Genomic DNA, 13,854 nt, shown 5'->3' on the forward strand with positions numbered 1-13,854 from the left:
TCGGAACATGGTGCAGCTCGCGGGTGGTTCGGCTGATATCTCTTCTACACTTATACAAAAGTTGTGGAAATCGAGATTACCCAAATCCATTGAGGTAGCACTCATTGCAGTCGATTCTAAGGACCACGATGAGCAAATGAAAATCGCTGATAGACTCTGGGAATGCACCAATTCAGGTAGCGTTTCTGCAGTTGAATCTAAGCCAAAGCATTTTTCGCACAATTATGCGACTGACGATATTCGTCAAGAAATATCGGAGCTGCGAAACATAATTAGCCAAATGGCTGTCAATTCTAATCATCAGCGGAGGGGACGACAGAGAAATCGCTCAAAATCGCGAAATAGGAACAACACACCCTCACAACAGGGACAACGTCCACTATGTTGGTACCACCACAAATATGGACGGAACGCGAAAAAGTGTATCAATCCTTGCAATTTTCATTCAACGCAGGGAGGGAACAATTTATCTCTTCAAAAAAACTAATTTGCTCTGAAGCGTTGACGGATAGCCCACGAGCAATTTTAAGCTCCTCACGTCGTCTCTTCATCAATGATGAGATTACTTTATTCACATTTCTTATAGATACCGGAGCTGACGTATCCGTCATTCCACAAAATTTGGTAGGCACTGTAGCCAAACCAACTGACCACATATTAGCTGCAGCCAACGGTAGTACCATTGCTACATATGGCACCAAGTTAATACAGGTATCTCTTGGATTGAGGCGGTCTTTCACTCATACTTTCGTTATAGCAGCGGTGAATCGTCCTATAATAGGAGCTGACTTTATTCACAAACAAGGTTTGTTAGTTGATCTTAAGGAACGGCGCCTAATTGATCCAACCACAAATCTTGTGTCAAAAGCTACTATAGCGACAGTGGACACTCCCACACCAAAACATTTTTCCGTGGAAGCAAATGAGTTCGGTGAAGTCTTACGGCAATACCCTTCGTTGATCGAGCCCCCTGACTACAACACACCAGTCAGTCATTCTGTTTCACACTACATTGAAACAAAAGGCTCTCTACCATTTGCTAAGCCTCGTCGCCTGGAACCGAAGAAACTTAAGATTGCCCAGGCAGAGTTTCAGCATATGCTGAACTTAGGTATTTGCCGGCCTTCCTCTTCTCCAGCTTCTTCGCCACTGCACATGGTTCCCAAAACAGATCACGACTGGCGACCATGTGGGGATTATCGACGACTGAACGCCATAACCACACCCGACCGATATCCCATACCACACGTGCAAGATTTCACCATGAACTTGCATGGGTGCAAATTTTTCTCAAAATTGGACATTGTACGGGCGTACCACCTTATTCCTATTGCCGAGGAAGATGTCCACAAAACTGCTATTACCACTCCATTCGGATTGTTTGAGTTCCTAAGAATGCCATTTGGTCTTAGGAACGCGAGCCAAACTTTCCAAAGATTCATGAATAGCATTTTTAGAGATTTGGAATTTGTGTTTGTCTATATTGACGACATCCTTATAGCTAGTCCGACGAAAGAAATGCACATTGAACATTTACATAAAGTGTTCCATCGGCTGGCTAGTCATGACATAAAAATAAAGTCATCTAAATGTGTTCTTGGCGTACCATCGTTGGATTTCCTTAGCCACAACATTTCTGAAAAACGAATAACTCCTTCTTCTTCTAAGGTAGAGGTCATTACAAAATTTCCCTCTCCGTCATCCGTTAAACAACTTCAGCGATTGGTAGGAATGATAAATTACTACCATCGATTTATTCCACAGGTTTCCGACAAGTTGAGACCCTTGTATCAACTCATCGCTGAGCACAACGGCAAAAAGAGTAAACAAAATTTTGAATGGTCAGAAGAATGTGAACAAGCAGTACTTCAAGTAAAACATGACCTATCAAATGCAACTATGTTAGCTCATCCACAGAGTAATGCCAACTATTCTCTCACTACCGACGCTTCTAACTATGCAGTTGGTGCAGTACTACAACAACATCTTAATGGTGAAAGTCAACCATTGGCGTTTTTCTCAAAAACACTAACACCAACCGAACAGAGATACTCAACCTTTGATAGAGAACTACTTGCCATTTTCCTAGGAATCAAACATTTTCGGCATTTTCTCGAAGGGAGAGACTTTACGGTATTAACAGACCACAAACCCCTAACAATGGCGTTAAAATCCAAGGCTGAAAAGTCTCCGCGACAAAGTCGACATCTCGACTTCATCTCCCAGTACACATCTGATATACAGTACATTCGGGGAGAGAGCAATGTAGTAGCGGACGCCTTATCTAGGATTGGGGGCATGGATTCCATAACGGTGTTAACGGATCAAACCTTCTCAAAAGAGCAAAAGAAAGATTCACAATTAAAAATATTGCTGGAAAAACAGAACAGAAAAACTAAATATAAACTGACACAAATATCTTCAAACAATGTTAAGCTAATTATTGAGTCTTCGACAGGAAGACAACGCTTGGATGTTCCCTTGTCTCTGCGCAAGCTTACATTCCAAGGGATCCACAATAACTCACATCCTGGCATTCGGGCTACTAGAAAGCTTATAACCGATCGTTATTTTTGGCCTTCCATGAAGAAGGACGTGGGAGATTGGACACGTGCCTGTATTGGATGCCAAAAGGCCAAAATAACACGCCATACTCACTCGCCATTGGAAACTTTCGACATTCCAAAAGGCAGGTTTGACCACATCCACATGGACATCGTTGGTCCTCTACCTCCTTCGGAAGACATGTGTTACCTACTCACTATAGTAGATAGATTTACAAGATGGCCAGAATGCTATCCAATGGCAGATATGTCAGCAGCTACCATCGCAAAAACATTTGTCGACAATTATGTCTCACGTTTTGGATGCCCTGAAACCATCACAACAGACCGTGGAAGACAATTTATCTCTAAACTGTTTCAGGAGCTAACCAAGCTCCTTGGGGCCCATCACATCAAGACCACAGCATACCACCCACAATCAAATGGGATGGTCGAAAGATTTCACCGACAACTAAAAGGTGCTATCATGGCAAGTGAAGACTCCATGCGATGGATGAGACGATTACCATTGGTCTTGTTAGGTATTAGGCTGTCTTTTAAAGACGACATTCAGGGATCACCAGCAGAGATATGGTGTACGGCCAGAGCCTTAGACTCCCAGCTGAAGTATCTGTACCATCCTCTAAAAACAACTCAGAAGATCTCCCTGACTTCATCGTCAATCTGAAAAAGGCATTTCAAACTTTGAAGCCTACAGCCACTACACAAAAAACGTCGATCACTCCCTATGTTCCTAAAAATCTAAATGATTGCGAACAAGGTTTTGCACGAGTGGACAAAGTTAAAACTGGACTGCAAGCTCCTTACGAAGGACCATTCGACGTAGTTCGGCGTTTCAGAAATTTTTTATAATCAATAGGAAAGGAAAAAACGAGTCTATCTCAATATATCGCCTGAAACCAGCATACCGCTCGTCAAGCATACCAAAGATCAGGCAGAGTGGAGCGGTGGTTGGAGAGGTGCGATTTCGCCTTTAACGCTCATATCAATTTCATCTCGTGACTCCGTCACTGGTGGGGGGTTCTGTAGTGACCGTTACGGCGTTAGACCAGTTCTAACCGTTCGATTCGCGTTAGACCAGTTCTAGCGATCTTCGCCTAGCAGGCAACACATTATAGCAGGTACGCCACCTGTCGCTGTACACCTCAACCTTCCACTGAATCAAGTTAGGCCATGGTTAAATGTTAATTGATAACTCACACACGAGAGTTATAAACCTAATTCAGCGCAATAAAACGGCTATAACGGAGATTTCCAGCATTCATCTGTAATTAAATTAAAAAATAAAATATAGAATAAGTAAAGAAAGTTATTTGCGTTTCATATAAATTAAGTGTAGAGAATGCAATACATTACCAGTAATTGTGAGAAGCCAAAACAACATGTTTGTCGTCATCGAGGACTAAGCCAGCTGCATCGTTTTGGCAGCATTCCGTCACCTAGATGTGATTGTCCTTCGTGATGAAGTGTAACTAGCCGACCGTACATGGTATGGCATTGATGAGAACGGCTTATCTGAAACTAAAGAAAGAAGAATAATATCAGTCAAGTGCATTTCATGCTGATCGTTCGTGATCGTTTCTTGTATGTACAAACAAATAAGGGGGACATTTTTACAGATTTTTTCATTTGCACGCTTGCTACCCGCACCAGTGTAACCGGTGCTAGCGGACGAGCTAACACCCAATACTATGCCATAGATTTGGGCGCGGTTGTTGCGTACCTGTGGGCCCGGCATGTTTTTACAATCTCGGAACGTCACCTCTGTGGCCATCTGGATACCGCCAATTACCGGCTCGTAGAAGCGTGAACGCATTCATCATCACTGAAGATTTGGTACCTCCATAACAGTCCGCCTCAGACGACGAAATTATTAGCAGTTGCGATCTGATACACGACGCCTAAACGCGATGAGAAAAAAACACATCAAAAACGTTTTAGATGAAAAATATAATGTCTTAATAAAACATTAAAATGAAATATTTATTTTGCTATTTCGCACGGCAGATTAGCTGAAATGAAACATAAAACAATGTTAATTTATCAAACTGTCTTTCTATTACTTTAGATACTGTCAGACTTACTTCAACTTTGCTTCAATTTAGCATGGTGGCCGGTGACCCACGGGATTTTCCGCTGTTTCCAGTTTGTGGTAGTCCGGTGGTTTTTATAGAGCAGTGACTCCTACATTCTCCAGGCGGCGCCGGAGGATGAGGAACAGGAACGCGTGCTCTAATTTTGTCTTTGGGGAGACATTAATCGAAGCAGGACAGGTGCAGTATGATCCGACTACAGCGCGATGGCGAGTAACCCGGAAACACCAAGAATGGGGACATAAAACGCGGTTATGTGATAAGTAGCTTCGTCAGTCAGATGTACCAGTCCGTGTTGTTGGACAACTTCCGACGACAAGTGCAGTGCCTTCGGTGGTTTCAGTGGCCTGTCAGCGCGAGTCAACAAAGAATGCCAGTCCGTGTTGTTGAACAGCTGAAGGTAACGGATGAAGTGTCAGCGCTGGTCTCGAATGCCGGTGATGGTAATCATCATCGGTCAACATTACCTGGTGTTCCTGCACCATTCCGTCCGTTAGGCCAGCAACATGGACAGCAACCGTCAACTAGTACTGCTGCGTCATCAGTGGTACCGGTTGCTGATGCTCTACCGCAGGAATCAGGCATGAAGATCGGTAGACAACAGGCATTGGCGGGATCTGCAGCACCATCGATTGCATCGCTTGTCGAAGTTCATGCTCCGAAGAATCAGCGTGGTATGATGTTCGCTGTTGTAAGACAACAATTACTCACCAGTGCTTCTGCATCGGTGATAGCGGCTGCTAGAGGATCTATTTGTATTGTGAGCCGTACACTAGCCAAAATGATCGGCGTTAATATTCAAAAACCATCAACGAGTACTGCTATATCTGAGCAATTTTTTACCTGTGTTCCTAGCCAGATCCGTCCGCCAGGCAAGATAGTTAATGGTGGTAACTAAGGGCCATCGACAAGCGCCGGTACATCGTACATAACGACTGAACGAGCAACTGGTCCTGTAGTGATAAATTTGCCTAAAAATATAACCAGGAAAAGTGATCAGAAACCGTCAACGAGTTCTGCTACGTTTCCGGTGTACGAACCTGTGCTGCCTTCATCATTAATAATGATGATCACCGACGATGAACACCAGCCTGCAGCAGGAGCAAATCAAGCAGTCCTTTCAATTACATCTACAGAGCATTCTGGAAGCTGCTGCCTTCGTTGTCGGATGCTGTTAATGAAAATAGATGCACACAGCGCACAGATAATGGTGATTTTAAATGAGTAGTCCACAATACTGGATCCTATGAACGGTATAAGAAGAAATGCGCAGAGTTTAGCAATAGAAAAAATCGAAAATGAAAAAAAAATTTGATGCATTTGAAGCAAAAATAGCTGGAGATGATTTTGCATTTGGCAGTTATACTTAAATAATAGATGCAAATATCAGCAACCATGATGCCAACAACAGGATGCATGAGGCTCTAGACGTGTTGTTTGATGGGACTTTTCTTGCACGGTGTACCTGGGAAGGATCGTCAGGAAAAAATAGCTTTTAGTATCTACCCAAATACAGTGCTTATTTAAGTCTATCGCCACAAACCAAGTAAGAATAGACGTAGATATAGAATATGATAAAGAATATTTATAAAGAAAACTGACACATGCACCGGCAATAGTAAACATGCAGGGAAATGTTAAAACAAGCTGCCATAGAAGGAAGAAATAAAAATAAATTTATTTAGTTAAATTTCTCTACCTATTTATAGTTGCTGTATATATATTACATATTATTTATTGATGAACACATTGCTTTTCCATTTTTATTAATTGTAATGTCCTATTGATACTATATTACACCTTTTATCTATTCTTTTCTAAATGATGATCTTCTTCTTCTTTGGCTCAACAACCGTTGTCGGTCAAGGCTAGTGTTGGCCGTTCCAGTTCGAACCTAGTAAAAAAGTTCCGTTCTTTATGTAGGCCGTTCCGTTCCGATCCTTTATACAAAATCGTTCCGTTCCGTTCATTCCGTTCCGTTCTGTTCATTCCGTTCTTTCCGTTCATTCCGTTCCGTTCCGTTCATTCCGTTCATTCCGTTCCGTTCCGTTCATTTCGTTCTTTCCGTTCATTCCGTTCTTTCCGTTCATTCCGTTCCGGTCTTTGCCGCTTAAATATTGTTAGCAAGGTGCTATCGTTCGTGCGTTCCGTTCTTTGAAAAAACCGGCTTTGTCCGGCTGTTGCTTGCTGCATGCAAGATAACTGTTCACTCTTTCTCGCATACAGTATGTGTTGCCTGTGCACTCTCCCATGCTCACAGGAATATTCATCGCACTTTGTCGCGTATCGTTTATAAAAATCGGTGATAAGCGAAACCAAAAATGGAATTGCATTTGGTATTATGGTGCAATTTGTAACATCTATCATACTTTTTGTTATAATTAGCTTGTCTTAACTAGACAAATAACTATTATAAAACTTAAATCTGTACTCATATGGCAGAACGGGTTGGAAAAGATATATTATAATATGCGAGTATGAACAACGCAAAATAAAATGTATTTATTTTTTATACCACGATGTCCACATGATCTTGGAACTCGGCATGATTCCAATATTTGGCCATTCGAATTGATTGAAGCATACTGTTCCATTCGACAACCGTTTGAGTGCCGTGATCTTGTAAACGATTTGTGTCAAAAAACTATTTGTTTTAATAGTAAGTGAAATTCAAATAATTAGTCAATCTCGTGATACAATCGTCAACTCGTAGCACTCAATAACATCGGCATGGGTAAAAGCCTCGAATGGATCGTGCCCCCATACGCTGGGATGATTATGACAGTTTGGATGACCCCCCCCCCCGGATGACAGTTTGGCTTCTAAGCTCTGGGTCGGTTCTTTTGCACCCCAGGTTCACGTTCCGTTCTTTTTGAAAAATGAACTAGTTCCGTTCCGTTCCTTTTTTTTAACGAAATTCCCAACACTAGTCCAGGACTCGTACCCGTAGAGGACCACCGGACGTATCAGTGTGCGATATATCGCGCATTTCGTTTGTTGTTGGAGTCTTCTGGATCGCAGGAGTTTGTGGAGCCCGTAGTAGGCACGATTTCCCTGAACAATGCGCCTTCGGATTTCGCTGCTTACGTTGTTGTCCGAAGTTACGATCGTGCCAAGGTAGCAGAACTCCTCTACCAACTCGAGATCGTCGCCGTCAACTGATACTCTGCTTCCGAGTCGGGCTCTATCACGGTCAGAGCCCCCGGCAAGCAGGTACTTTGTCTTCGTCGCATTAATCCTCAATCCAATCCTAGCGGCTTCGCGTTTCAGTTGGGTGTACGCCTCGCACACCGCCGCAGATGTTCGCCCGATGATGTCGATGTCATCCGCGAAGCCAAGGAATTGGAGAGTTCGGGTGAAAATCGTGCCCCGGATGTCGAAGCCCGCGCTTCGCATGACACCTTCCAGAGCGATGTTGAACAGCAAACAGGAGAGTCCATCCCCTTGCCTCAGACCCCGGTGAGATTCGAACGCTTCTGACAGCATGTTCGTCACTCTCACCTTGCACTGCACCCCGTCCATAGTGGCCCGCAACAGTCGCACCAGCTTTCCAGGGAATCCGTGCTGCTGCATGGTGTTCCATAGTTCGGTCCGATCTATGGTGTCGTAGGCCGCCTTGAAGTCGATGTCGAAGTCGATGAACAGGTGGTGCGTAGGGATCTGGTGCTCTCGGCATTTCTGGAGGATCTGCCGTAGAGTAAAGATTTGGTCGGTAGTTGATTTGCCTCCAACAAATCCAGCTTGATAGCTGCCGACGAAATCTGTAGCAAGAGGCGAAAGTCTGCAGAAGAGTATTCGGGACAGGATCTTGTAGGCAGCATTCAGGACTGTGATGGCCCGGAAGTTAGCACAGTCCAGCCTGTCGCCCTTTTTGTACACTGGGTGTATGACACCCAGTTTCCACTCGTCCGGTAGTTCTTCCTGATCTCAAATCCTAACAATCAGCCGATGCATGATGACGGCAAGCCTCTCCAGACCCATCTTGAACAGTTCGGCCACCAGACCATCGCTGCCAGCTGACTTGTTACATTTCAGCTGTTTGATGGCGCTGATGACTTCGTCCAAAGATGGCGGGGGCACTTCGTCATTGTCATGCTGGCTGTTGTAGGGTTGCTCTCCTCTGCTTCCTGCGTCTGCTCTGGTATCTGCTCCGTTCAGGTGTCTGTCGAAGTAGCACTTCCATCTGTCGATCACCTCTCGCTCGTCCGACAGGATATCTCCCTCCTCACTGCGGCATATAGCGGTCATGGGAGTAAAACCGCTCCGTGCCGCATTCAGCATCCTGTAGAACTTACGAGTTTCCCCCGACTGGGATAGCTGCTGCATGAGTTGCTCGTCCGACTCTTCGAAGTCGCGCCTCTTGTCCTGGAAGAGTAGGGTCTGCTGCCTTCTCAGTCGTCTGTAGTCTTCCACGTTCTGCCGGGTCTCGCGCTGGAGCATGCGGGTCCGCGCGGCGTTCTTCTCGGAGAGTGCTCGCCTGCACTCATCATCAAACCATTCCTTCCTCTGGTTATGGGTCACGCGGCCAATTGTTCGCTCGGCCGTGCTGCTGATGGCTTGCTCCACCATGCGCCAGTGGTCATTGAGAGACATCGCCTCGGTAGTGATGTCCTCCGGCAGCGCTTCCCCAAGCGCGATTGCGAAGTCCCTCGCCACAACAGCTTGTTTCAGTCGGTCTGTGTTGAGCCTTGGGGTGGGCTGTTAGCGCAGTTTGTTGGCCACGCACAGTTTCTGGCGTAACTTAACCATAACCAGGAAATGGTCTGAGTCGACGTTTGCTCCTCTATAGGTCCTTACGTCGATTATGTCCGAGAAGTGCCTTCCATCGATGAGAACGTGGTCGATCTGGGAAAGTGTTTGCTGCGGTGATCTCCAGGTGTAACTGAAGCGAGGTGCGTGCTGGAAGAAGGTGCTGCGAATGTTCATGTGCTTGGAGGAGGCGAAGTTTACGAGCCGAAGCCCGTTGTCGTTGGTCAGCCGGTGGGCACTGAAACTTCCTATCGTCGGTTTAAATGCCTCCTCCCGTCCAACCTGAGCATTAAAATCCCCGATAACAATTTTAACGTCGTGTTGTGGGCAGCGGTCGTACTCCCTCTATGTCTTTATCTTTTAATTGTCTTTATCGTCATCGGTGCTTCCAAGGTGCGGACTATGCACATTTATGATGCTCAGGTTGAAGAACCTGCCACGAATCCTCAACCTGCACATCCGTTCATTGATCGGCCTCCACCCGATCACTCGCTTTCGCATCTCACCTATGACCAGGAACGCCGTACCGAGTTCATGCTTTTCACCACCGCTTTGGTAGATCATGCAATCGCTAGGGGCGCTCCGTCACTCCTTTCCAGCGCGTCTCCTGAAGTGCTACTATTCCGAAGCCACGGGCCCTCACCTCGTCCGAAAGAATGCGGGTACTTCCGGGAGCTGTGAGAGATCTGCAGTTCCATGTTCCGAGTTTCCAATCGTTTGCCTTGTTCGGTTGCGTGGGTCGGTATCGGTTGGTCCGGTTCGAAATCCTTTGGTTTCCTTTCGTTGCGTTTATGTTTTTCCAGGGGTGGCTTGCAAGGCCTCTCCCCCAACCTCCAGTCTCGTCGTAGGGCCTACGCAACTTAGCTGATTAAAGTCCCGTAGGATGCCAGGACAGAAGGGGCAACCAGCCGCCCCTAACATGGAGAACAGACGCTGGTCGTCGTCGTCCCCCCCCGCTCAATTTAGCCATATAGCCCATCTTCCCAAGGGGTTGGGTTTCCCCGTATACCCAAGCTCAGATATTTGGAGAAATATGTTACCGTTCTGTACGCCGTGGACGTATTGAGTCGGAGTAGGGTATGGAGATCCTATATTAGCCTTCGAGAGGTGTCAGACCATACCCGTATCAGTGCGGTATTGCTACAAACACTGACAACAGAAACTGTCAGCTAAGGCGATGTTTTTGTGTGTGTGTACATAGGCATAAAAATGGAGAAAACTGCGCAAAATAAGAGAATTGCGATAAAAACACCCAAGAGCGAAGATAACGGAGAATAAAGAAAAAACCGATTTTTTGGTGCACCCTCAGTGCTTACCTAAAAAATTCACTTTGTTCTCTCAATTTTTGGTTAGAGCGCCAGTTTCTTACAAAATGCCATGAAGTCAAACAGCAACTCAGGTTCGTATACATCGCGACTAGGTCAGAGCTTAAAAGAGCTATTAGTACAGTAAAAGGCAATACTTCCTCGAGCTATGCGACGAAATCGTTCGGAAGTCCTGGGGACTTACACAATACACTCATGAACAAGGTAAAGTCTTCGGAACCTTTAGAACAGTGTCCTGTAAATCTGAAGAGCATTATTGAAACCCTGTTTCCAACACATGTACCATCGAACCTCAGCCATACGGTTAACTTGCCAGAGACTGACCCTGTGCCTATAACGAGACAGAAGATTATTAACCTGGCTGATCGTTTAAAATGTGGCAAAGCTCCTGGGATTGATGGTATCCCTAATAAGGCTATCAAGGCGGCTATGTTGGCATACCCCGACGTGTTCAAAAACGTTCTAATGAACACCCTGACTACCGGCCAGTTTCAGTCAATGTGGAAAAGACAAAAATTAGTCTTGATACCGAAGCCAGGTAAGCCGCTATGCCACCTGCCAGCCCTGAAGCCTTTGGGACTTGTGGATAACCTAGCTAAGAGCTAAGAGATGCTAATTTTGGACCGCGTAACAAAATACACGGAGGAACCACACGGTCTGTCTGATTGTCACTTTGGCTTTCAGAAAAAAACGTCCTACGGTGGACGCGATACTGGCGGTGCTGGATGCAGAGCTCGATACTGTGCGCTCATCAGCATCGACGTGAAGAATGCCTTCAACAGTGCTAGTTGGGAGGCAATTGCGGCAGCGGTAGAGCGCATGAAGATTCCCTCGCACTTGTGCAGGCTGTTGAAGAATTATCTTGACGGTCGCGTGCTGCAGTATGATACCGCGGAAGGAGTCAAAACTACTCCCATCACCGCAGGCGTACCCCAGGGATAAGTGCTTGGTCCCACCCTGTGGAACGTCATGTACGATGGAGTACTGACCCTCGCCCTCCCTCCTGATGTCGAAATCACTGGTTTTGTAGACGACATCGCTTTCACCGTCTCAGCTGTGTCTATTGAAGAGGTAGAGATGCTCGCCACCGATGCAGCCTTTCTAATCTGGTACAAGTGATGCTGCAGTACACCAACTCGTGGGAGGCTGCCGCAACAACAATGCGTCTGATCCTGACCAAGCTGCACCATAAAAGGAAGTACGATCAGCAGCTCTGCGATGTTTAAATTCGTCGTGAGTGTATGTGTTAGTAAACGCGTGAGTGCGCGTCGATAAAAGTGTCGTTTAGTGCCCAGTGTTTCGCGTCGTCGTCATGACCGTTTTGTGTTCACGTGATACCTGTCAATCAGTCCCGCGAACTTTGAAGCATAGTGCAATAGCAAGGACGAAATGCTAATGCATAAGCCCTTCCCCAAGAAGCATAACGAAAGTTGAACCCATGGGGAAGGGTATATGGTTCAAGGAGGGGGTGTGCGACAACTCCTCCTTGTAAAAAATAATACACACACACACACACATTCATACAAACACACACATAAAAGCAAGTAACGTGGTACGAAAGAGTCCCCGGTGCGGTGAAAAATATAACCTACGCCTGATATGTGAAAGATAGACACTATGAAGGATAAATTGGACACCTATTGAAAACGTTGGAAGTTCAAGAGAATCATAGTATTTTAACATATTTAAGAACGACGGTTCATTCAACCATGAATTTAAGCATTATAAGCGGTGCTTGTAATGTATCGTAGGCTGCAGAATCTAAAGTGTTATTGAAATATCGCGTTCTAGCCGCTGACGTTGCTCCAACTTACAGAACAACAATCTAAAAACACCTCCGCGAAAAGTCTACGACGCCAGTATTTTTTTTTTTTTAGAAACGTGTTAGTAGTTAATAGCCATTTTTTTTACTTTTTGTAAAAAAAAATCCACTTTTTGATGTTTATAATCCCATAGAATTTTCGAGCCATTACAGTCCTGAAGCCGCCTACAAGATCTTGTCCGAGATCCTGTTCTGCAAATTTGCGCCCCTTGTTATAAATTTTTTCAGTAGCTAACAAGCTAGGTTTGTTGGAGGCAAATCCACCACAGACTAAATTTTCACTCTGCGGCAGATCCTCCAGAAGTGCCTAGAGCGCCAGATCCCAACACACCATCTGTTCATCGACTTTAAGGCGACTTACGACACCATAGACCGGTAGGAGGACCGGTGACTCAGACCATCTGGGAAGCAGCGTATTAGTTGACGGCGACAGTCTCTAGGTGGTAAAGGAGTTTTGCTATCTCGGGACGGTCTTTACTTCGGACAACGACATCAGCAGCGAAATCGGGAGACTCATTGTCCAGGGAAATCGGGCATACTACGGGCTTCACTGATTGCTTAGATCCAGAAGAACACGATCCCGCACGAAATGTGAAATATATCACACATTGATTCGCCCGGTGGTCCTCTACGGACACGAATCCTGGACCATCCGAGCGGAGGATGCAAACGCTTTGGGCGTGTTTGAGCCACGCATCCTCCGGACCATCTTTGGCGGTGTGAGCATGGAGCGTGGAGGAGACGGATGAACCACGAGCTTGCTGAGCTGTACGGCAGACCGAGCATCCTGACAGTGGCGAAAGCTGGCAGGATACGAAGGCTGGGGCATGTCATGAGGATGCCGGACTTATGCTCCACCAAGAAGGTGTTTGATCCTCAGTTCGGCATAAGGCGCAGGGGAGCACAGCGAACTCGATGGCCGGAGATCGGGTGTCTGCATGGATGGGAGGCTGCAGCCAGGGACCGAACATCCTGGAGAATGTTTGTTGAACGGGTTTTATCACATCGACGTGCTCTTTCGTGAGCAGGCCAACAAAAGAGAGAGAGATAATTCAGTAGAAGCTCTCATCTACTTTTTAACGATGTCTTATCAATGCCTTACCCGCTGTTGCATCTTACCCGCTGTTGCGAACACGACATTTTAATTCCATAATTTTCATTTAAATCAATTTCTCTTTACGAGCGATCGCCACGACGATCACATTTTTAAACCTAACGGTCATTTACGGATTTGAGGTAAAGGAAACGTTAAAACAATTATTTATTCTTAAAAATGAACATACCTCGCAAATCGTCTTTTT

General features: G+C 45.6%; 1 long non-coding RNA gene across 1 annotated transcript; it reads right to left on the minus strand.

Moving 5' to 3' along the window:
• Positions 1-3,743: 3,743 nt before the first annotated feature.
• Positions 3,744-4,793, minus strand: LOC120904248. The gene is made up of 4 exons (XR_005739723.1): positions 4,649-4,793; positions 4,288-4,576; positions 3,921-4,085; positions 3,744-3,829 (listed from the first exon to the last, which is right to left on the minus strand). It is a non-coding gene; the product is annotated as an uncharacterized LOC120904248 (long non-coding RNA).
• Positions 4,794-13,854: the final 9,061 nt, after the last annotated feature.

This window comes from Anopheles arabiensis, chromosome 3 (genome assembly GCF_016920715.1).
Source record: "Anopheles arabiensis isolate DONGOLA chromosome 3, AaraD3, whole genome shotgun sequence".
Classification (NCBI taxonomy): Eukaryota; Metazoa; Arthropoda; class Insecta; order Diptera; family Culicidae; genus Anopheles; species Anopheles arabiensis.